Raw genomic sequence first — 26,780 nt, forward strand, 5'->3', positions numbered from 1 at the left:
TTCGACGAAGGTTTGGAATTTATCACTTGGACTGAACAATTGATTTTAAATCTGCATTTTCAGATCAGCGAGTATGAGGCAATGTTTGGTATCTCTAACAAAAATAACTTATACAGCTTCCAACTTTTATCCCAATAAGTTCAGAAGTTCTAACGTACGTTTCGAAATCATATATCCCAACTTCTACAGCCAAGAATTATTATATTGCGACATGCAAATGGCAAAGAGATATTAATTACTATTAAAATATATGTATAGATACAAAAATTCTTTCATAATAGAGACATGAATTCTCTCATTCCCGGAATATTGAGGTTATTACATCTATGTTTGTAAGTGCGTCAATGATTCGTATAAACTAAGAATAGGGTTGTGAACTTAAGTATTGTAATTGTAGGATTTGTTATCAATGAAATAACTATGGTATTTCGTTGTTGTCAGTGTCAACTTGTGCATTATCTCAAAAAATCCTGTTGAGTCAGGTTGTTAATGCCTATCACTGTGAGCACAGTCAGGAGACAAAAATAGGTTTATACTCAAACTTCCATAACAATTAATGTGTTTAAGATTTAACCCCTTGGATACTTTTAGCCATGATTCAGTGGAATTTAAAACAAATAATTTTTAGTCGTTTTGTTAGGAAGGTACCAGCCTAGCTACCAGGAAGAAGGGGAGGTAAAGTTGCACCTACTCAGGTTAAAAGATTTGTTGATCTGAAACCCCACGAAAGACTTGGAACAAAATATAATTTCTCTCTTTCATTTCATTTTCCTTTGTAACAACCAATAAGGTTCAATAATTTAAAATTGTTTTGCTAGGAAGTTGCTTTTTTGGAAGGGGGGGGGGGGCATTTTTTCTCTTCAGTTTTCAGTTTTCAGCAATAAGTTCTATCTAAACAAACCCTTCAATAGTCATCGTAGTATAATGTTGAGAAAGATGTCACCATGTTCACACCTAAACGTAGACAATTACATCCTATATTCCTTTTCGTACGTATGAGACTATTATAATAATTGTGATTGGACCTTGGCTTTTTCGACGAAGGTTTGGTTTTGATCACTTGGACTGAATAATTGATTTTGAATCTGCTTTTTCAGATCAGCGAGAATGAGGCAATGTTTGGTATCTCTAACAAAAATAACTTTTACAGCTTCCAACTTTTATCCTAAAAAGTTCAGAAGTTCTAACGTCCGATTCGAAATATTATATGATTATATCCAACTTTGACAGCCAAGCATTATTATATTGCGACATGCAAATAGCAAAGAGATATTAATAACTATTAAAATACATGTATAAATACAAAAATTCTTTCATAATAGAGACATTAATTCTCTCATTCCCGGAATATTGAGGTTATTACATCTATGTTTTTAAGTGCGTCAATGATTCACATAAACTAAGAATAGGGTTGTGAAATTAACTTAAGTATTTAATTGTAGATTTTGTTATAGGGTAATTACACATAACCCACCTGTGGTTTTGGCGAAAATCACTTTGCCTACCTGTAGTTCAAAAAGTAGCACTTAACCTACCTGTGGTATGTTCCATTTGTTTTCCGTAACTCACATCTGTTAAAATCATGGGTAAATAGGTATTTTTATTCAAATTTTATGTCTCTCTCCTCCTCAAACGAAAAATAGCACAAAAATGTTAGAGAAACAAGATCAAAAGGGAAGGTTTTGTGAAAAATAACACTAATGTCCCCAACACCAACACCACCACAACCACAACTGCCTGTTCCCCTAAACCTAACCTAAACCAAAACCAAAGAAACTCCTAAGCTTTGTAGACGACGAAGACAAACCCGCCTCCTATCACTCCTTCTCCAAACAAAACTCATCATCCTCTCACATTATCTCTTCACTCAGAGATTACACTTGTTCAACCATAACCACAACCAGTTTTAGCAACGACAATGTCCAAGTCACCGAGTAAATAGCGTCGAGCTATGCATAGAACATGTTGGTGTAGGTCAAGCCCGTGACTTTGTCCAGAACGCCGTCGTTTGGCTTGAACGGCGTGTAGTCCAGAGTTTTATCTGTGTATTCGAAGAACAGGTACGAGTTGATCATGAAGGGTGACTTGGTTTTCCTGTGGAAGTCAAGAATTGGTGCGAAATATAACCTTGTCGTACCCACGTCTGAAATGTTCCGAACTCAGTGGCTCTGAATTTGCTAAAATCCTAAGAGAGTGTGGCGTGGAGACGTGAATATCAATCACATTTGCTGAGTCCAAGGCTGACTTCAAAGCTTTCATGGTGGGCAAAAGTTGATTGATCAAGGTGTCATTTTCTGTGGCGAGGATTTTGTGACCGACGGTGATGAGAATGATTTTGGTTTGTGGGTGAAATGGGAGGATGTTATTGGCGACCCAAGACTTGGCGGCGGGGAGTTCAGCTACAGTTGGAATGTTGCCGTTTTCGACAATGATGGTGACGGAGATGTTGGTGTAGGCGAAGGCTTTGAGGATGTCAGGGTTGACGTCCAAGATCTTGATGCGGTCGATGATGGTTTGGGTTTCCAGGAAGTGGGCGACTTGGGAAAGTGGTAAGAGGTTCTTGGTTGCTGTTCCATAGTTGACGTCGAGGGATAATGTGGCGGCAGAAGAGTGGTGGAGTGAGAACAAGGATAGGAAGATGAGAATTGGGAGAAGTTTGGGTTGTGATTTTGAAAGTTTTTCCATAACTATTAATTTCACAAAACTCTCCCTTTTTGATTTTCTTTCTCTTGTATTTTTGTGCTATTTTTTTTTTTGGAGGAGAAAGACATAAAATTTGAGCAAAAATATCTATTTACCCCTGATTTTAATAGAGGTGGATTACGGAAAACAAATGAAACATACCACAGGTGGGTTAAGTGATACTTTTTAAACCACGGGTAGGCAAAGTGATTTTCGCCCAAATCACAGGTAAGTTACGTGTAATTACCCCTTTTGTTATCAATGAAATAACTATTGTGTTCCGTTGTTCTCATTGTCAACTTGTGCATTATCTCAAAAAATCCTTTTGAGTTAGGTTGTTAATGGCTTGCATAGTGTTCAAATCACTGTGAGCACAGTCAGGAGACAGAAAAATTGGTTTATACTCAAACTTCCATAACAATTAATTGTGTTTAAGATTTAACGCCTTGGATACTTTTAGCCATGATTCAGTGGATTTTAAAACAAATCATTTTTAGTCGTTTTGTTAGGGAGGTACCAACCTACCAGGAAGAAGGGGAGGTAAAGTTGCACCTACTCAGGTTATAAGATTTGTTGACCTGAAACCCCACGAAAGACTTGGAACAAAATATAATTTCTCTCTTTCACTTCATTTTCCTTTGTAACAACCAATAAGGTTCAATAATTTAAAGTTGTTTTGCCAGGAAGTTGCTTTTTTGTTTTGGCGGGGCCGGGTGGCATTTTCTCTCTTCATGTCACATCCAGAGTTCCTTGCCTCTATGTAACTTATCTCACTGAGTAATGTTACATTTTACAATATTTTTACAATAAATTTTATGTAGTAAATTATATTTAGTTTAAATATGAACTTACTGTTAAAATTACTTTTATGCTAACCAAAAACAGCTTTTGCTATCTCAAAACCTCCAATTATAAAATATCAATATGTAACGGAATGCTATTGAATCAAATGACAGACATTGTTGAAAAAAAGATGACTTTTCCTTGAATGAAACAAAATTTGGATTTATCATTCCTTAGCCAGAAAGATATGTGGCCATGAAATTGGGATTAAGCAGAACAATATTGACTGGGTGATAGAGTCAGGGAAACACCTCTTTTTACCATATTTTGGAACTTAGTTTCATGGAATATATATACACACTTAATAAACTATTATTCTATTAATGGGTGCCTTTAGAGTATTTGTTAACAAACTATTTTAAGAAAATTTTGATATAATTTTTATGGAAAATATAAAAAGATGTCAAACCACTACTCAGTATCCAGTTTCTCAAAACAAAAAAAAAAACTCAGCATTCTTTATCTCAATATATTAAAAGAATTCAAAAAGTTAATTATTGTCATTGTAACTTTTAAAAATACTCTTAATTTAATTAGTTTATCCTTATTCTAAAAACATTAGAGATGAGGTTAAAACCGTAAATTAACCAAAAATAAAAACAAAAAACCTACAAAATAAAAACAAAATTATTATAGAATTTTATATTATATTTGAAATGATGTACAGCTGTACAGCACTTCACCATTACAATTACATTACATTCAGCCAGCCATAGACGCAGACACAATAGAAACTGAATTCCTGGTTGATCTGGTTTCAAGCAGAAGCCGTGTGATTGCCTTTTCCTCTCTCACTTACAAACAACAGTATCCATTCATTCCTTTTAAAGGGACGCAATATAGAAACTGAATTCCGTTTTTTTCAAGAGACTTCTTGAGCTTTTCAGTTCACTTCTGCAGTTTCCTAAACATGTAAGAGTTAATTTTCGAGCAGATCTTATCTCTTCTCCTTTTTGAAATTAACAACAACAAAAAAAAAAAATCACATCAAATCTTTTCTTTCTTAATTTATTTTCTTTGTGTTTTTTGTTTTTTCATCATCATTTGTTTGAATATATTTCTGATACATATCATTATTGTGTTTCCAGATTTACCAATATATATTTCTGATGGATTCTGGCACGGGAAGCACCTCTTCATCTTTTCCATCTTCTAACTTTGGATACACATATGATGTCTTTCTCAGTTTTAGAGGCGAGGATACCCGTAATAATTTTGCAGGCCATCTATATACTGCTTTAGTTAATAAAGGCATACGTACCTTTAAAGACGACGAAAAACTTCAACGAGGAACAACCATTAAGTCTGGACTCTTGGACGCGATAAAAGTATCCAGATTTGCTGTTGTAATTCTATCAAAAGACTATGCTTCATCAAGCTGGTGCTTGATTGAACTAGCAAAAATTATTGAGTGTATGAAAACGACAGGGCTAACGGTGTTGCCTGTTTTTCATGAAGTGGATCCGAGTCATGTGAAACATTTGAGGGGGGTTTTTGAAGGACCCTTTGCTGAACTTAGTGTTCGTTTTAAGGATAAGATAGATGAAGTGAACAACTGGAGAGCTGCTTTAGTAGAAGTTACCAATATTGCTGGATGGGATTTACGTGATAGGTAAGAATTTCTTCTGAAAACTTTTGGAGAATGATGTTAATGGTCGTAATTTATGGTTACTTGTTTGCACATTTCTTTCTATAATTTTCTAGTCGAATTGGAGAATTCTTCAATTAATTTCCCATGTATATTAGATAGAAATATAATAAGCTCAAATAGGCAACTTTTGTCAAGTGGGTAACTTGATATCTCCATTCATTTAGATAGAAAAGTGTTACAATTAAAAGGATACCAAGATCCAGTCCTAATTCTAGCAAATAATTCTTATTTTGCTTGAAGTGTAAGTAAAGAATTCTTTATTTTACTTGTATTGCGAATATTAGAACTCTGGATTACTTCAAGATTTAGTATACACATGGATTAGATCAGGATTTAGTATACATACAATACAATTCAATGTCTTCAACTCAATAGTAACTTAGTAAGCATATATTATAACCATTTAGGCCTTTCCGCCTTGGAATATTATGGCTGACCCACGTTAATTAATTCCATTTGTTTTTTCTATGCTCTCTATCTTTTCTTTTTTCTTTTTTTTTTTTGCCTTTTTTATTTTTACCTTCATATTTTCCTATATAATTTTAATAAGGTACCATAGTTATATATTATTTTTTCTAATAAAAAAAGTCTTAATAATTTATTATGGCATTGTTCGTTATATTTGCTAGAAAACCGTCTGTATCTCATACAAAACAAGATCTACTTCCATGATGCTAGAAATCACTAGCTTTAATGAGCTTTGGAGCTTTAGTCAACTCTTGACAAGCTCAGACTTACTATTTATATTTTATTCAACTACTAAAATATAATTGCACTCTAGATTATTAATAAAATATTTATCCCAAGGCTCTATTATTAATATTCGACCCCTTTATATAATCACCTATAGCGAAACAAAATTATAAAAGTTACTGTCACTTTGTAAATCACTACATCTTATTTCCTTGAGTTCCAAGTTAAATATTTCAATTATTCATATATTTATAAAATCTAATTTCATTAAATATAAACTTTAGTAACTCTTTACTGAATTGGTTGGGCCAAACACTTTGAATGGACAATTTCCATTAAACTTATCTCAAGAGGATATTTAATGTCTTTAGAAAGAGATTACAGATTTTATCTTGAGAATGTGTGTTCCCACAAAACTACATACGATTACCTAACATGCAAAGGTTTTGACCGTGCAATATCGCACTCTGGTATCTATCAAAGCAACCAACATTTCATATTTGAGTTCACCATCCTCTTAGAATTGAGATTCTATGTAAATAGCAGTTATGGAATTTATAGTTTAATATAGGTGACAATAGTTAATAGAACAATAAATCTCACAGCGGTTCAGTTAAATATGCTTACACACTTTAGACACGAACATATCAATCAAAAGTTTACACTTTTGTGATCAAGACAAATCATCAAATTGAAATGTTATAGTCTTCATGAATGAAATGCCTAATTTCACCATTGACCATGAACTAGGATTTATGATTTTACAAGGACTTGTGATTTAGATCTTTACCATACAAATCTTATTCCAATACAAGGCCTTTCTCCCCATGTGCGAGGACCCTTGGGCCACAGTCACAACATTTTTTGTAGTATTTTCTATCTATAAGACTACAACACCTATGTATTGGTAAATAATTAAATATGGAAGACCTTCGACAAGGAATACTTTTGTTGGTGGACAAGGAATACCATCATTGGTGAACAAGGAATAGACTTTCTTTTCACACCAAAGAAACCCAAACCAAACCAAATTAGGAATTTGAGACAATTTCTGACATACCCGTCCTTGGATCTTGTATGAACTGATCTTTTAAGGTTCAAATTCTAATAGAGTTAAATTTACTCTCTTTGGTATAAAAACAGAAAAATGGAGTCTATGCAGAGAGAGAAGTATGTTATATTTGGTTTGGTTGGGAAAATAACCATAGTTTTGAAAGCCAGAGATCTAACTGAATTAATTGGGAACTAGCTCAAGAGTTGGAACCCCCACCCGGGTGGTTGTCATATCGGACAATTAAAGGAAACTTACGGGCCCATAAGTTTCCTTTAATTGTCCAATATGATGGCTAAATGCTTGGTTTTTGTTAGGAATGGAAAACTAGTGGATCTAAATACATTTTTAAGAATTAATTAGCTCTATTTAAATCGTTTATGATACCTACCAATAAAATAAAATAAAAAAAATTTATCAGAATTTTATATTAGTTTTTATTATAATAAAATAATTAGCATTTATCATTATGACTAATATACAGCTCAATTCTCCTTATAGCTAAAATACTTGAAAGATTAATTGTAAGTTTAATGTCTTTTTATACTTTATTATTTCTATTTTTTCTTATATAAAATATGTGAAAAAAACCACCCACACACCCTTAGCATGATGGTCACCCCACAAACTCTTATACTTGTGGGGAAGATAAGTGTCTGTTACTTGTTACTTGTTTTTCAAAATTAAATAAATTTGTTTACTTTCAAAAGTTTAATGTTTAATTTGATACTTTTGATAATATATGATTTAATTTGAACTCTCCCTAATTTATAGGGTTCAAAGTGAAATTTGCCCCCTTTTTTCCATCATTTTCCTTTTTCCATTTAAATAAATGATTGGCATCATCTTTCTCAATTGTCATCACTTACGAATGAACTCGATAATCTTTATAGTGAAATTTGCCCCTCTTTTTTTCCTTTCACATATAAATAAATTATTGGCATCATCTTCGTCATCACTTACAGCTCAATTTTTTTGTAGAGAAAAAATTCTCGCAGCAACGAAAGCTTAAAGAATTCCTAAAGCTGAATTAGAAAAATAGTGAAGCTTCAAGCCTATATTTAATATAATATGACATGCTACAAAGAAAAGAACTAGAAATAGTTACAAAAAAATTATGAATCATATTAAAACTGAAATAATGCTAGCCATGCGAAGCTTTATTGAAGGCTGTAAATTTCAGATTCAAAAAGACAATTGTTTCTTTTCAATCATTCCAAACAAAGGCCACTATGCAGATCTTTTTTCCTTCTCCTTTTCTATTTTTGGGCAAGTAACCACTTCGCATATCACTTTCACCAAATTACGACTTTTTTTTTCCTGCCTTCCACAACGGCACTAACTTATGTTTTCTCTAGTACGGCTTTAGTAATCGAAGCTAAAGTATTCAAGCAAATGATAAGTCCAGATGCCCAACTATGTAGAGCAAATTTTGTTTGGTCTATTTGTTTGATCTTTATTTTTCTTTCTTTCTTTCTTCCTATATTGAAATTTAGAATTCCTTTTTTTTTTTTCCTTTTTTGAGAACAGAATTCCCTTTTCTATAGTAATTTAATTGAAATTTATGAAGTATTTTTTTTCTGAGCCTTTTGCCTCTTTTCCTGACTCAATAAATTTTTTGTTCAATATTCCTCTTTGTAGGAGCGAGTCACCAGTTATTGAAGAGATTGTCAGGAAGATATATGGTCAGTTGAATTCTATATACTCAAATGTTCACGAGGATTGTGTTGGACTGGACTCTCGTGTGACAGAAATAAAAAATTCATATTTAGGCATTGGGTTGGAAGATGTACGTTTTATAGGAATTTGGGGAATGGGTGGAATGGGTAAAACAACCCTAGCACGAGTCCTGCATCAAAGGATTCATTATCATTTTGATGCCAGTAGCTTTATTGGCAACGTTAGAGAAGAAAGTTGTAAAAACGGTCTAATTTCTCTACAAAAACAACTTCTTGATGATATCTTGATTGAAAGCAATATCCAAATACGGGACATTCAGCGGGGAATGAATATGATAAAGGATAGATTACATAAAAAAAAAAAGGTTCTTATCATTCTTGATGATGTAGATGAACGTGAACAATTAGAAGCATTAGCAAGAAAGAGAGACTGGTTTGGTCGAGGGAGTAGAATCATTATAACAACCAGAGATCAACGTCTATTGATTACACATGATATGACTGAAGCTGAAATATATGAGGTTAATAAACTAGATTCTATTGAAGCTCTAAAACTCTTTAGTAGGGAAGTCTTCAAGAAGGACTACCCTCCAGAAGATTTCAAGGAGCTATCTGCAAATGTTATTCGTTATGCTGGTGGACTTCCTTTAGCTCTCAAAGTTTTGGGTGCTAGCTTAATGAAAAGAGAACTGGTTGTTTGGAAACATATCCTAGCTAAGTTGAAAGAAGATCCTCCAAAAAAATTTATGACTGCTTTTGAAATCAGTTATAATGGCTTAGATTCCAAAGAGAAAAACTTGTTTTTAGATATCGCTTGTTTCTTCAAAGGGAAGAACAAAGGTTGGGTAGCAAGCATACTACAAATAAGCATAGAAATAGATAGTCTTAAGGAAAAATCTCTCATAAACATCTCACGTTTTGGAACGTTGTGGATGCATGATATACTACAAGATTTTGGTAGGGAAATTGTTCGCCGTGAATCCCTTTATGAGCTCGGACAACAAAGTAGGTTGTGGCTTAGTAATGATATCTTTCATGTACTGAAACATAATATAGTAAGTTCACCATACCAATTTTTAAGTTTTCTTATCTTATATATTTAGGCAATACAGCTAAGTGTTTCTTATCTAACAATATGCTTATTCTCTCTATCTCTCTCTTTTGTTACTAGGGAACACAAAAAGTTAAAGGCATATTCCTTAGCTCATCCTTTTTAGAAGAAAAGGAACAACTGAAGGCTGAAGTCTTCTCAAAGATGATAAACTTAAGATTGCTTCAAATCAATCATGTCCACCTTCCCCGAGGTCTAGATTATCTTTCTGATGAATTATGTTTTATGAACTGGGAAAAATATCCTTTGGAATCCTTGCCAGAAAGTTTCCATCCAAATAAACTCATTGAACTCATTATGCGTGCCAGTAGTTTAAAGCAACTATGGAAGGGAATTAAGGTAAGATTTTCACTAATGCAACAATGTGCTTTTTTTTCTTAAAATAAATATTATGTTCAAAATGATCTAATATTCTTTATTTACTTTATATATATATATATATATATATATATATATATATATATTTAACAGAGTTCAAAGACGTTAAAACACATCGATCTCAGTTACTCCAAGGATTTGATCATGATCCCTGACACCACTGAAATCCCAAATCTTGAGAAGCTAATTCTTAAAGATTGTACAAGTTTGTCTAAGATTCATCCATCACTTGGAAATCTTAAAAAACTCATTTCATTGGATCTGAATGGTTGTGTATGTCTTGAAAGTCTTCCATGCAAGATTAGCTTGGAATCTCTTAAAAGTTTTGGTCTTAACGGTTGTTTGAGGTTGAAGAAGTTTCCAGAGATTGTGGGAAATATGTCACGCTTACTAGACCTTAATTTGGCTGGGACTACTATAGAAGGACTGCCATCATCAATAGAGCATTTAATTGGTCTTACTCTATTGAATTTGAGAGACTGCAAATCCCTTTTAAGTCTTCCTGATTCCATTTGTTGTTTGACATCTCTAAAAACGCTCACTCTATCTGGTTGCTCAACACTTAAAAAATTGCCAACGAATCTAGGAAATCTTGAATACCTAGAGAAGCTGGAAGTGATTGGAATTGCTATAAGTGAACTACCATCATCAGTGGAGCGTTTAACTAGCCTGACTTCATTGAATCTAAGTGATTGCAAAGACCTTTTGAGTCTCCCAGATACCATTTGTAGTATGACAAATCTAAAAACGCTCACTCTTTCTGGTTGCTCATCGCTTGACAGATTGCCAAAGAAGTTGGGGAATCTCACAGGCTTGAAGGTGCTACTTGTGAATAAATCTGGCATAAGAGAACTGCCATCATCATTGGAGCATTTAATTGGCCTGACTTCATTAGATCTAAGTGATTGCAAGGACCTTTTGAGTCTCCCAGATACCATTTGTAGTATGACAAATCTAAAAGCGCTCACTCTTTCTGGTTGCTCATCGCTTGACAGATTGCCAAAGAAGTTGGGGAATCTCACAGGCTTGAAGGTGCTACTTGTGAATAAATCTGCCATAAGAGAACTGCCATCATCATTGGAGCATTTAATTGGCCCGACTTCATTAAATCTATAAGTGATTGCAAGGACCTTTTGAGCCAGATACCATTTGTAGTATGACAAATCTAAAAGCGCTCACTCTTTCTGGTTGCTCATCATTTGACAGATTACCAAAGAAGTTGGGGAATCTCACAGGATTGAAGGAGCTAGATGTGAATAAAACTTCCATAAGAGAACTACCATCATCAGTGGAGCATTTATCTAATCTTACTTCATTGAGCCTAAGCGATTGTAAGGAACTTCTGAGTATTCCAAATGCCATTTGTAATATGATAAATATTAAAACTCTCACTCTATCTGGCTGCCCAAAACTTGAAGATTTGCCGGAGAACATTGGGAATCTCATAGGCCTAAAGAAGCTAGAAATTATTGGAACTGCTATTAGAGAGCCACCTTCCTCCATCTTTCTCATGAAAAATCTCGAAGTACTATGTTTTTATGGATGTGAAGGGACATTGTGTAAGCAGAGTCCAAATCCTGTGCCTTGGGAATTGCCTTCCCTATCTTGTTTGAGTTCTTTAGTCAAGCTGGAATTAAGGGATTGCAATCTTCGTGCAATACCTAATGATATTGACAACTTGCATCTCTTAGAAAAACTAAATCTAAGCCAAAATGATTTTGTTTGTCTTCCCAAAAGTATCATTCGGCTATCTCAGTTGAGAGATATATATATTGAGAATTGCACTAGTCTGCTATCTTTGCCACAAATTCCATTATCTACTCGAAGTATTTGGGCAAATGGTTGTACCTCACTGGAAACATTTCCTAATCAATTAAAACAGGGACATTATTTTGCGCCGACCATCTATCTTCTCAATTGCTTCAAGTTGGTTGACAATCAAGGCTTCAGTGACAAGTTTTTAAAAATGATAGTACTTCACTTTCAGGTACTCTCTCTCTCTCTCTCTCTCTCTCATCAAGTTTTTTATGTTTCAGGATCTCTGTTATAGTGACGTCTCAAGTACAAGTAGATTTGACCTCGTTGCTCCTGGAAGAAAATTCCCAAAATGGTTTAGCTATCAAAGTGCGGGGGCTTCAGTGACTCTGCAACTGCCTCCCAATTTTGAGAATTTTTTGGCAATCGGATTGTACGCTGCTTTTGAGTATCTTCCTTCTGGCCTAGGTGGTTTGTTTGGTAGAAGGAGACATATGCTTGTTTGTTCCATTACGTTCTATCCAAATGGTGGACTTGACAGCTCAACTTCCTTGAAAGAGTGCGTATCATTTCCCCTTCCCGAAAAAATGGGTCACGCTATACGAAGTCACGTTTGGCTGATTTATTTGCGTAGAGAATACTTCCCTAAGTTCATACCCATGTTCCACAGAACTCTGGAGATTAAATTTGATCTTCAGATTGATTTTAACACAGAAGGTACAGGCTCTTTATATTCATATGGGTTGGACAAATTTAAGGAGATTAAATTTGATCATCCAATTGTAGCTAAAAAAAAAATTGATCGTCCATTTACTATACCTGGCAAAAAAAGAGATATGCGCTATGTACATTCAAATGGGTTGCACGAAATTGTGGAGAATGGATTTGGTCATCCGAATGATTTAACAAAAGTTATCGGGTCTGTACATTCAAAACGGCTGCGCGAAATTGGGATGAGTGAATTGGATTTCCTGAATTATTATGGAACAGAAGGTACAGGCTATGAACATTCAAATGTGTTGCCCAAATTTAGGTGGAGTCAATTGCATTCCCTGAATGATTATGAAACAGAAGGTACGAGCTATGTACATTCAAATGGGTTGCACGAAATTGAGGAGAATGGATTTGATCATCAGATTGATTCTGAAACCGAAGGTACGAGCTCTGTACATTCAAATGGGTTGAGTGAAATTGAGGAGAACGGATTTGATCATCAGATTGATTTTGAAACAGAAGGTACGAGCTCTGTACATTCAAATGGGTTGAGCGACATTGAGGAGAATGGATTTGCTCATCAGATTGATTTTGAAACAGAAGGTACGAGCTATGTACATTCAAATGGGTTGCCCGAAATTGAGGAGAATGAATTTGATTGTCAGACTGAATTTAAAACAGAAGGTACAGGCTTTAAGATTAACAAATGCGGGGTCCATTTTGTATTTAAGCAAGACATTGAAGATCTCAGCCAAACAAATGAGATGGATTTCTTTTCTGATGGAGAAGGTAGCTTTAGTGATGAGGCTGGACCTAGTGGAGAAGGTAGCTTCAGAGATTGTAGTGAAGGTAGCTTTAGTGATGAGGCTGGACCTAGTGGAGAAGGTAGCTTCAGAGATTGTAGTGAATGTAGCTTTAGTGATGAGGCTGGACCTAGTGGAGAAGGTAGCTTCAGAGATTGTAGTGAAGGTAGCTTCAGTGATGAGCCTGGACATAGTGGAGAGGGTAGCTCTAAGGTCATGACAGGCACAGAGAGGATATGGAACCTTAATCAAATTGGAAGTCTAATGCTGCGTTTGGGGAATTGGTTTCAGGATTTATTTCGTTGTGATGACTCCGATTGTCAGGAATCCGTGTGAAAGTCGGAGCTTTGATGAATTTGGAAGTCTAATAAACTTTTGTAAGTCACCATCTTTCTCCATAGTTTTTTTTTTTTTTTTTTTTTTGGTAATAAAAGAGAGTATTATTCAAACGAGAGAAACATAATAGGTATCCTTCCTGCGAGCATCCACAACTGCTGCAGGAAGAAGATACTTATTACAACAAAAGGAAGACCTATGAGCAGCAGCAAATTTTGCTAGACTATAAGCTGCATTTTTCTCCATCTTACAGATCCAGTTGGTAGTTATATATGTACTTGCATTTCTTTTCCTTTTTGATATGTGTCTGAGGCCATTTTATTTCAGGAGTTTTGTGTTACTTGGTGCAAGTTATTGGACTCTAGCGTAAGAAGTAACTGTCGCATTGCTAGGAGACGATGAATTTAAATCCCTCTATTTCCAATGGCAATTGTTCCAACCATATCGCTACACATCCAAATCCAATTGCATGAACTACGTTAGGAAGCTCCCTTTACGTTGGTAAGTTTGAGATAATTGCTTTCACGTACTTTGATTTTGATTTCCATTCTTGTAACTTTGTTTCTGAAATAACAACAATTCCTTAATCCCAAAGTTTTGAGATTGATTATTTTTTTGCAGTTCTTTTGTCTCACATACACACCAAGTTATTACATTGAAGAATCTCATATGAGGGTAGTCCCCAAGATGCTGACAAGAGATTTTGAACACAAAAGTCCTTAAATATCGTGAGGCTTTAAGAACCACATAGCCAACCCCTTGGGGTCGAGAATGATTATAAATCCTCATGGTCAGTTGTATATATTCTTTGATCTTTTCCATAATAGTTTTCATTTTAATGGGAAAAAAAATTATAGTTACAATATCATACTTCCAAAAATAATAGTAATAGAAAAGCAACAAGAGAGAGGATTAGAAACTTGATTCTCCTTATAAAAGAGAACATATAATACCACTTAGCAGGCTTTTCCACAATAATTAACAAGCCTAAAAATAGAAAGTAGAAAAATCTCCATACGACATTTATTATTAGGGTGAGGTACATCATTTGGTTGAAGTAATTACCACGCTCATCTTTTCCCAATATTAATTAATAGAAGTTCATAAATTATGCTAGTATTGCGTCTCTCTCTCTCTCTCTCTCTCTCTCTCTCTCTATATATATATATATATATATATATATATATATATATATATATATATTTATTTATTTATTTATCAGTACAGTTAGAAAACATTTTATCTACCTCACACTAATTTGGATCTTTATAATTTATAATAGTTAAAGGCACGTTGCACATTTTATGATAAATATATAGAATATATGATTTGCTTGATAAACAATAAAAAAATTATTATTTATTTATTTGATGGGGTATTTTCATAGAACACATATTGAGCTGGACAAATCGCTCGAGTTCAATAAATGAAACTGAATTTTGTTCGGACAGATTATATATTTAATAAGAACAAATACAAAGATTAATAATAAAAAAAAAAATCTGGCAATTATACTCAGTTGATTTTCTTTTGTGTTTCTTAAACCAAATTAATGTTTCAGAAGAGGACATATGAAACTAACGCACCTAACTGGAAGACATTCTTCATACTTTATGCTATTAAAGTTACCCAATCTAGAGATGATACGTAATTGTGCAATTGTTTTCCGATCCTTTCATAAGCAGGTTGTCAATACTACATCAGAGGAACAATCCAACATAACTGTTGAAGCTTCAGTCTGGGATCTATGAGGTGCCTGTTCGTACTACAAAGTTTTCTAGAAACTCTCTGCCCCAGACAAAAAAAGACTGTGTGTCAGCGGCGGCTTGATGCATTTGGAGGCCTAAGGTGAAAATTAATTATCTTGTATTAAATGCAAAATTACTACTAATTAATATAAATTACGTAAAAAATTTTCTTTTTTTTTAGAAATTTTATATATAGAAAAAGTTTGACAAAATTTTTCATACTTGTTGATATGGCAGATTGATAGTGGTAAGTAAAAAAACGGTGTAAGTGATAGACTTAAATGAGAACTAGTAAAAGTTTACTAACTCAACTTTTATTTTATTTTTTAGAAATATAATATTCACAATATTTTTTTATAACAAATTCTAGGTTTTAAGTTGTTTTTTGTTTTCTATTTGAAAATATCACTATAATTATTTTTTTGCCATCAATAACAACCTACTACTTAACATTAGTTGTAAAAGTGTTGTGAAAAATATTGTGAACGTTGTATTTTTCTCTCTTTTTTATTTGTTTTTCATTTGGTAAAAAAAATATTATTTTATTTATTGATTATAAATAACTCTATTGGTTAAAATTTGGGGGACTTTTTTTTTTTGCTTGGGGCCTTAGGTGACCGCATTTTTTGCTCTAGCATTCAGCCGGCTCTGCATAGTGCCGATTGTTGAGATGAAGTATCAGCCGAAGTCTAAAAATGCAAAGCCAGTCTACTTCAGACCATGGCATTTTATCTAGGAACTTTTACTGGTTGCATCTGTCTGGTGGAGATTACAAGCTGATGGAGCCATACAGAACCATCACATGCTCTGTTTTAATGTGTGTGTGTGTGTAGACACAGAGCTGACCTATTGTAAATTCGAGTTTTTGATTAATAAGAAAATTTGGAAAGTTTTCTTGAAAAATAGCTCTCTTTTAACAGAAACTATAGCTCACTAAAGTCTGTTGTATTTAGTGATTCTAGTTAAGCTTAAACCAGCTTGTAATTGCATTAACTGAATTTTGTCAACATTTATTACTTTTTTCAATCAAGTTACTATGTTAATTATTCAGCCACTTATAGTGATTAATCAATGACAGGTTTTTTCCCTTTTTCTTGGTAAACATTAAAGACGACATTGCAATAAATTACATGATTGATATACTCAGTAGAAGATTAATTTCAATAGAAAGAACACATCACATTACATGATTGATACAGTCAGTAGAAGATTGATTTGAACAGAAATCAAGGTACGTAAAATGGGAAATTCCATCATCTGGGAAGCATAATATCATTTTATTGTTAAACAAGGAAGCTTGTTTTGACAAATCTTCAAAAGTCTTATTTGGTCCATTCTGTCCTCTTTAGTCCTATTCGGTCCTATTTAGTCCATTCTGTCCACTAAAGTTATATTCGGTCTAATTCGGCTCATTCAGTCTTATTCAGTCCATTTCGGTCCATTCAGTCCACATTATCCTTATTCGGTCTACATTGGTCCTATTCTGTCCACTAAGGTCTTATTTGTCCATTCTGTCCACTTTACTCCTTTTCGGTCCATTCTATTGACTTTGGTTCTATTTGATCCTATTTCGTTTACATTAGTCCTTTTCGGTCTATTTCGTCCACTTTTATCCACTTTTGTTCTATTCGGGCCATTCGGCCATCTTGGTTCTATTCAGCCCATTTCGTCTACTTTGGTTCTATTCAGTCCACTTTCGTCCTATTCGGTCTAATTTGATCTTATTCAGTCCATTCTATCCACTTCAATCTTATTCGGTCCACTTCGTTCCAGTATGTCCACTTCGGTCCTATTCGGTCCAATTGGTCACGTTCTGTCCATTTTGTCCACTTCAGTCCTATTTGGTCCATTTGTTCTTATTCGGTCCTATTATTGTTTTTAACAGAGACATCTAGAATTTAAATCCCTTTTCCCATTATAATTATTGAACTATCAAAAAATGATAATAAAACTGTGTGTATGTTAAGAAGCACTAAACTCTACTTTTCATTGGGTATACACAAATGTGAGTGGAATTTTAATATGAAGAAAAAAAATGACTTGAGAAATTAACATAGCATATTGAGGCCCAAATTCATAAACTTAAATTTTTGGGTTAAGTCCTTATATGTTTTATTAATTATTGATGTATAGATTTTAAGACCTCTTTATGGATCATGAATAAATTAAGCTTCTCTTTGTCTATGGATTTTTTCCTTCCCTTGCATGTCATCTATGGGCGTTTTATACATCATTCATGGAATCACGTTTCAAACTCACATGCTTATCAATGGGCAACGCTACAATGTTAATAAGCTAAGCGCTTATTAGGCTGCAACTATATGCACCCCCATTCTTACTCCAACAGTGAAGAAGACATGCTCCTACTCCAACTATGAAAGAGATCATGATAATCTAGGCCAGTCGCTACTCACCTCCATTATCTTTAATATTACTTGTTGAGAAGATAACACATTGGGGAGAGGTCATTTGAGGCCATAATATATAACATTTGAACCAATGTAATATATTTAGCTCTCAATTGACCCCTCTCCAAGGTGTTATCTATTCAACAATTTTGATTTAGTTAGGATTTACAAGGCTAAAATTAGTTATGTGTAATCACTAAAATGTTAAAAAGAAAAGCAAAATCCTAAAATCATAGAGAACAGTTCAAGTTAATTAATAAACTGTATTGAACTAATATCCTAATTACAGTAGCTAAAATTAAAAGATGTATGGGATTGAAAGGAAAGAAGCATTCAAGTAAAAAAAAAAAACAAAAGGAAAGAAGCATTTAAATGATAGCATAATTTATTTTAATTGTGTATTAGATATTGTATATGTCAATCACTTGCTACTTGCATAAACTTACTTTTAGCATGAGTCCAAATCTTTCATCCCTCTCTTTCTGCTTTACTATATACTCCACAAATAAAAACATGTCACTTGTCCATTTATTTTATTAAGTTTCCGTTTGGATAGCTTATTTTTTGCCAGCTTATTTTACTATTTAGCATATTTTTCCTACTATTCATTGACTTCACTGCACTTTTTGGTACTATTCATGAGTCTCATTGTACAATTTCAACTAATTTTTACGTTTATCTATAGTACTTTCAGCAAAAAGTTTTCAATTTCAGCAAAATAAGTGAATCACAAACATACCCTAAGTGTTAAATCTGTCTTCAATTATTTCACTTGCCAAGTTATAAGATCAATTATATGGAGCAATTACGTGCATGTGTCAAGAAAGAAACTCATTTCGTGAATTTGACATGCCAAGTTAACCTACTTGATGTTATGCGTAATGTGCGATGTAGAATTTTTTTTTAAAAAAATTTATATCTCTAGCATTACTCAAAGAATATTACAAGTTTTACTATATAAAGTTTACAAACTGATGTGACAATAAATATGATTGATGGACTTTAAATACCTCATAAATAAATATTTGATTTTCCCCTCATGAAACTTCTATTCATTTAACCTTCCACCGTATCAAATATTTTGCATTTATGTCAATGTATTAATGTGTGAATTTGACATGCCAAGTGTAGGGCCATTGGGCCCAGGAATATATTTGGGTTGGCCCAAAGAGTATTCTTCGAGCTAAAAGCCCAATCTGAAGACACAGGATGGTCCGAGGGTGTATGAAGGCTAACCCATAAGAAAATACTAGGTGAAGAAGTGATAATGTTTGAATAAATATGTTCGAGGAAGATTGTGTCCTCAGCTAGTGAAGCCGAGGTAAGAGAAGGGTTGTTTGATATCTCCAGACTATGTTATAGAAATTCCTATAATTTAGGGAAGACACGGTACACGTGAAGAATAAGAGAAAGTGCGATGGAATATTTAAGATAAAGCTGCTACCACCGCCCCGCATTAAAAACTCTGCAACTGATATTCTAGCCACATTAATGGAGAAATGGGACCTGAACATCAGGTTTGAAACTTGGCCCCTGTCTCTAGAGATTTCAGGGAAAATGGATGGAACAAGTATCTAAACCAGCGGTCTAACCATGAGGTGGAAGATGAGAAGGGAAACAAGGAGGGAGTATAAAAGAAAGAAGGGGCCTTCGGTAATAGGAGGGAAAAAAGAAAAGAAGAGAGAGGAGATCGTAGACTTGACTATTCACAATTATAATCTATCTTGAGAAGCAGTATTATAAACTATTCTCGGATTGTGTCCAATGAGGAGTTTTTTTATTCATATTCATATAAACAACTCCTTATTTGTGTCATAGGGCCCAAAGTCCATCTTTCTTTGTTATTTAACAATCTTTAGAACCTAGACTTCAAACTCACTCTTTACAAATTTATTGTAAAAAGGCCTTCCAGGCCCTTTGCCTTCAGATTGTGGGTTAGGGGCTCGAATTGTGTCCTTACACCAAGTTTCTCCAAATATTATAGCACATAGAAAGTATTATACATAAGATATGATATTATTTCTTACAAAATATTTTAAAATACATCGCACATTACGCATAACATCAAGTAGGTTAACTTGGCATGTCAAATTCACGAAATGAGTTTCTTTCTTGACACATGCACGTAACACAGCTCCATATAACTTTATTCAGAAAAAATAAATGGAAAGAAAGAAAATAGTTAAAATATTCTATTAAAAATATGTAAGAACAGGCCAACCTTCTGTGCCATGTAGGCCCAAGAAGTACCCTTAAATACTGACCCCCTTGGAGGACTGGAAGCTGCAACTAGCTCTTGAATTTTCTATCATTCAATTCAATACCTTCCCTTGGAGAGTCTGCCAATTACCTGACATGTATTACCAGGATGAGCCTTAATTTGGTTCACAAGGTCTGCGAGTTGTATAAGCAAATCTCAAGCCTTGACAGCCTCAAGCCTTCCAAAGATGTCAACACTATCTTCACAAAACTTGTGCAAATATGCATGCCACCAAACCCTATTGATGTAACCAAGCTGTGCAAAAAGGTGCAAGAAATGAGGTCAAAGCTCATTAGGTTTTGTGGTGAGGCTGAGGGACTTTTGGAGAGTCATTACTCTACCATTTTAGGCTCATACGAAAACCCACTGGACCATCTTGATATTTTTCCTTACTATTCTAAATTTCTAATTACCTCAAGCTTAGCCTCCTTGAATTCAATATCCTTAGCCAACACTACACCCATGCCCCTAGCAAAATTGCCTTTGTGGGCTCAGGTCCCCTTCCTCTTACCTCAATTATCTTGGCCTCCAAACACCTTACCAATACCACCTTTTACAACTATGATATTAACCCTTTAGCCAATTCACAGGCTATTGGCTTATTTTCATCTGATTCAGACTTATCCAAAAGAATGTTCTTCCATACCAATAATATAATGAATGTAACCAATGCTCTAAAAGATTATGAAGTTTTTTTCTTGGCAGCTCTAGTTGGCATGGACAAGGAGGACAAGGTTAAATTTGTTGATCATTTGGCTAAGTACATGGCTCCAGGAGCTCCTTTGATGCTGAGAAGCGCAGATAGGGCTCGTGCTTTTCTCTATCCAGTGCTTGATCCTTGTGATCTTCGTGGATTCGAGGTTCTTTCAGTGTTTCATCCCACCAATGAGGTTATTAACTCGGTTGTCATTGCACGTAAATCTGCATTGCCTGCAAACTCACTTGAGCAAGGTCTTGGCCCCATTATGCTGTCTAACACGTAATCATATTGGATATATGTTGTTGCACATAGACTGTTAATCCACACAGCTTTGTCCGAAATCATGACTTCAAGTCACAACTTCTATTGTTTCTGGAGGCGTGTGTGCAAACTGCAAAACAGTGTAGATTAGGGTTATATGCGTAATAAACACCTCTCCTAGCATTATGACAATTTCTAATGTTTTGTTTTTAAAGGTAATCAATGAATTACTAGTTGGTACTGAAATGAGCTTAGGAGTTTGTAAGCCCCAATTGGATATTAATTGGATTTGGTTACTCATGTTCTCAATTCTAATGCTGCCTACGTGTGTACATGTTCCTGAAGTTAACTTCTAGAAATGTTCTGCTAGACATATCAGTATGGGACAGCATGGATCAATTAAAATCTACGCATAACATTTCACCCTATTATCATTGAAGTAACACATTAATTAATATAAGATAAATGGAGAAGCTATGTAATTCAGCGTATTTTTAGGAAACTTACCACATCTTATGAGTTATGATACTAACATATTAGTCTATAATCTTACTAAAAGAAAAACATATGAGTTTACAAATAGTTAAATTTATTGGGATAGTTTCAAGAAAATCTAATTGCGACCTTAATATAACATATTGTGATACTACTAAATCAAATGTTTGAGTCTATAAATTTGGGCCTAATCATCTTATATTAATGGGTCCTAATAGGTGTTTTTAGAGAATTTGTTAATAAAAAATTTTTAAAAAGTTTTAATATCACTTTCATAAAAAAAATAATAAGCTTTCAAAAAAGTTAGTTTTTTTTCTTATAAAAAGTTTCTAAAAAATCATTTTTAAACCAATACTCTTAGAGTATCCTTTTACTTTTCCTTATATCAATTTTCAAACCTTTTACTCTTTTTCCATTTGGAATTCACTTGTACATGTATATTCAATAATCTTTCCCTCATTAAATGTTGTTTGTAAGAACCATATGTCTACCCCACATGCTTATCTCCACAAAACCACCCCATATGTCCACCTCAATCCGTAGGAACCTCATGTTGCGTCATCATCGTTCTTCTTTGATCTAACACAATTGGCCAATATTACTTTGTTGGAATTTTACGAAAGCATTTGTGGGCTTGTCTTATGGGATGCACACTTGTTAATAATGTTCCACGTATATGCACCATATTCCTACTCCAACGCGAAAGAAATATTGATGACCTTGTTATCATGTTGCACATCATCATGGCATCATCACCTCTAATACCAATTTATCGAAAAGATTCCACTTTGGGAAGATTCTGATTGATGCTTCAAGATCAAATATTGTTATACCACTTAACCCAAAAGTTTACATGCAATATACATGTTAAAATTAAAATAATATAAATAAAATAGATACAAATAATTAAGTTTAAATTTTCAAAATTAATTCATATATATATATATATATATATATATATATATATATATATATATATATTCCCCCATCTCCTTAACCATCTTAGAAGATATATAAGCTCATAATTACACTTGCTATTAAAAAATTATGAAGCCTATTCTCCCGGATAAGTTATTGGAAATTTGGAAAACATGACAAATTGTTATTGACAACTTTTCTAACAACCAAAACACTTTAAATCAAGCCCTTCTATACCAAAATAAGAACTCACAAAGGCTGTTTGGCCTTCCTTGACCTCAACCTAGCCTTCCCCTATCCTCCCTAGTGTCAATGTTATCAAGATTTGGCAAACCTTGCAAAAAAAAACTCTTAAAAAATCACCCTTTTTTTTACCTATTTTTGTTCCTTCACATATTTCATTCCATCACGCAGATCATTTTCAAGAAATCAAGCTTGTTCTTTCTATCTTTGATGTCAATTTTCCTAAAATTCTATTGCTTTTGTTGGAATTAGAGAAATCCTAAAGTTAGGGTTATTAGTGCTTATTTAGGAATTTCTATGTTTCAGTTGTATTTTCTTTCAATTGATCATGAAATAGTGAAATTGAGGACCTGAATTGAAGATTTAAACAACCACCAGTTAATCAAAACAATGGTTGGTTAACATATTATTAGAGATCTCATATATTAGGGTTAGGGTTTTATGCTTAAATTAGTCATTTTGTATTGACTTTCAATATATTAAATTTATTGCTCAAAATGTAATTTAGGATCCAAATTAAAAAATTGAAATCCCAATTTGGTCATATTTTGACCAGAGTGAAGGGATCTAACAAAATGGGTTTTTAAGGTATTAAGTTTATTATGAAAATTAGGAATTTTGCAATATGGTAAAGGTTTAAATAAACTGGATGAAATAATATGTAATTGGGACACTAAATTAGTGTTTGATAACAAAATTTGGAGAAAAATACTATGGATTTGGGAATAATCAAAGATTTAAAGTCATTAAGGTTAGATTTTTGAATTCTGGTGTTCTTAATGTTTTCATGTCAAATTGAATGTGCAAATATCAAATTACGATACCTAATTACAGGTTTCAATATCAAATTGGGTGATGTGATTAAGGGTTATGATTAATTTAAATTTATGTTACACTAAATCTAATGAACTTTTTTTTGAGGGATTAATCTAATGAACTTGACTAGTTAGAAATGGATAAAGTAAAATATTAAGAATTTTGTGATTGCTATTATTTCTTGTGTTAGTTGATAGCGTAGACTTGAAATTATTTATATCCTCAATTAGAACTGTTATATATTTTTTTGAATTAGACATGAATACCTAGCTAGCATCGTCAGTGTCAAATTTAGCATTAATCAAAGTTATGCTTTTCGTAATATTCATGAAAAAATTGTTGTCATTCATCGAGCTTGTCAAATAAGCTTGTAGGATATGAAAAAAAAATGCCTGACACTGCTAAAATGATCAACATAAGATTGATAAATAAATTAAAACACATTAAAAGAACCGACTCCCAACCAAAGTATAAAAAAATTTGACCTTTGCTATTTGTATCTTCGAAATTGATAGTTAGCAAAGATATCTTGTATATCCGACGAATATATTATATCTTTCACATATTATGTGGATAAATGGATTTTATAATTATGTAGAGCTCATATGTTGTAAAAGAGATGATACATACATACAGTCAAACACCATGTGTATGAGATCATTTTTTTTTTTTTTTTTGATACAAGTGTATGAGATCATTATTTTATTTTATTTTTTTTGATACAAGATCATTATTTTATTTTTATTTTTTTGATACAAGTGTATGAGATCATTATTGATTGGGAAGGGGTTTAGTGATTTGCTCATGCACAAGGCTTCAAACACTATCAGTGTTTGCGTAATGCATCTTCTTAAGGCCCAGTTTAAGCTAGAGCACTCTACTTTGGAATCCCAAGCATCCTCTTGCCTTTGTCAAGGAGCCCATTGCACAAGGAGAGCCCTTTTAACTTCTATATGGCATAAATACCTTAAGAATCAACTTCTAGGCCCAAACAACTTACTGCACTCCAAATTCATGTGGGCCAAGAATTGGTTTCATGTTCTAATCCTTGACCATGCTTCAAAGATATCTCGGCTTCTAATAAATGAAAACCAATTCTCTATGAAGCTCAAAAAAATATCAATAAGTCTAGTAAGATAATTTTCTTTAAAAAAATATTATTAAGGTGACATATTATTATTAATATATAATAAAAATGATATCAATGATGCGATAATTGTAATATATCAAATTATCAATCACAATTTGCAACCTCAATAAGTTGTGCAACAAAATAAAATTTTGTGTTTCTAATATCGCTCGCTTATTTGTTTTGAAAGCATTCTACTATGAAAATCAAGTCACACATATCTACTACTCATCCATGTTTCATGAAAGCATTATGTGTTTATCCCTCATTTATGCTCACTTTTCTATCAGTTTGATTGCAAAATGTACTACTAAAGAAAGGTGAGTTGGAAAGATTTAAAACATGATTGAAGGGAAGTCACTTTTCTAAGCTATCTTGTTATGCCTCTTAGATTTGGAAACAAGGGGTTCCACGCACACGATGCTTGTTTCACGACAAGTTATAAAGCAAGCCATATTACACAACTACAATTCCCATAGAATACGGGTAGCATAAAGTTGTGACATTGAAATTACTAGAGAAAAGTTAGTGTTTGAATGATGGTCTAATGCGTGGGCCTAAGTGCACAGACTTACTTTTGTATACTAACCTAACAACAAAGTTGGATGAGATTGTTCTCAACATACCTCAAAAAAAGTTACTCCAACCTCCAAGATAAATCTAATTTATTAACGCAAGATTAAAAATTAAAACACATTGCTTTCAAGGTTTTTGTGTTTTCTATAGGGTAGTAAGAGGGAAAAAAGAAAAAAAAAAACCTTATAAACTTTTCTTTTTTAAGAAAAAAAAACCTCGAAATTTTGTTTCATATATTTTCTTTTGTGATTCCATAGTTACAACAATAAATGAAGGAGAACAAGCAATGCCATTAAGTTACAAGACTTTTATATTTCAAAAAAAGAATCACAATACTTTTGAGTGTCTCATATCTTTAATCACCTTGGGAGGACAATCGGAAAAAATGGCAAGTAAATTTTACTTGGTACTGACCCACATTGGTACCCATATCTAGAGAGTATAATCTTATTCAAATTCATTGTGTTAATATTTCTATTATAAAAGCATTCACATCCAATATGCTAAAATTTGGTCAAATTTTTTAATAAAAATCACTTTTTTAGTTTAGTCATCCATTTTTATAATACATTCCACTATTCATTTTATAATAATTTTCATTAAAAAAAATCTATAATATATATCACATATCATTTGCCGCCAAAACATATGATTGAATTAGAGTAGTCATGAGATCACATTTGTTGCCTTGTAAGAACCTCATTGTTGATTTTGGTCTTAAGCTGCCTTGTGGCTAGATTAACCATCATAATTAAGCTTTTGGAATATTGTGATTTTAATTACGTAACCATAATTCTAACACTTAAATGATTAAAGTCATATTTCTTAGTACACGAAACCTCACGATAACGACTTGAAATGATTTTGTGTATAGAACTCTCTTTTTCCACTTTCGAATAGTTGGATATGAATGCTCTTAAGACTTGTATTTGACCAAAATGAGAAAATAATGGGACCAAAAAAGTTTAAATTAAAATCAGATAACAAAAAATGCCATAATTTTTTTCAATAGTCACAACAAACTTTAAAATTATAATGACGATTTTTTTTATATAATTTGATAATTACAATAGGAGAGGAATATTTGAACCCTGAATATTTTGAAAATATTAGAAGATGTCAATTAGTTGAGTTACAAGACTCTTAACTATAGTAATAGATTTGGGCACATATTGTAACTTGTTTTCCATCCAAAAATTAGAGCTGTAAATGAATCATGCAGGTTGCTTATAAACGACTTGGGTTTGGTTCATTTGCACCATACATAATCATACAAAAAAGCCTAGTATGGGAAGAATTTCACGTCCTACAAGTGTGTACTGCTATACTTTCCATTATAAGAACTTTTACTGACTTCATTGGTGTCCGTATGAAAATGAGAGGCCAAGAAGTATCAAGTTTTAACCAAAACTTTGAAATCCAATTTTGAGGCAAAAAAAAGTAGGTTTTCTACTGAAAAGGGTGCACTTCTGAAGTTGAGGCTTCTTTTGTAGGGTCACACTCACACTAAAGGCACTTTGTATGGTCACC

At 33.2% G+C, this 26,780-nt stretch overlaps 3 pseudogenes; 2 read left to right on the forward strand and 1 right to left on the reverse strand.

Moving 5' to 3' along the window:
* Positions 1 to 1,884: 1,884 nt before the first annotated feature.
* LOC142627932 (glucan endo-1,3-beta-glucosidase-like) lies at positions 1,885 to 2,685 on the reverse strand (annotated as a pseudogene).
* A 1,841-nt stretch (positions 2,686 to 4,526) lies between these two features.
* Positions 4,527 to 16,494, forward strand: LOC142627292 (TMV resistance protein N-like; annotated as a pseudogene).
* Positions 16,495 to 20,207: 3,713 nt separating this feature from the next.
* Positions 20,208 to 21,095, forward strand: LOC142627933 (nicotianamine synthase-like; annotated as a pseudogene).
* The last annotated feature ends 5,685 nt before the right edge of the window (positions 21,096 to 26,780 follow it).

This window comes from Castanea sativa, chromosome 3 (genome assembly GCF_040712315.1).
Source record: "Castanea sativa cultivar Marrone di Chiusa Pesio chromosome 3, ASM4071231v1".
Classification (NCBI taxonomy): Eukaryota; Viridiplantae; Streptophyta; class Magnoliopsida; order Fagales; family Fagaceae; genus Castanea; species Castanea sativa.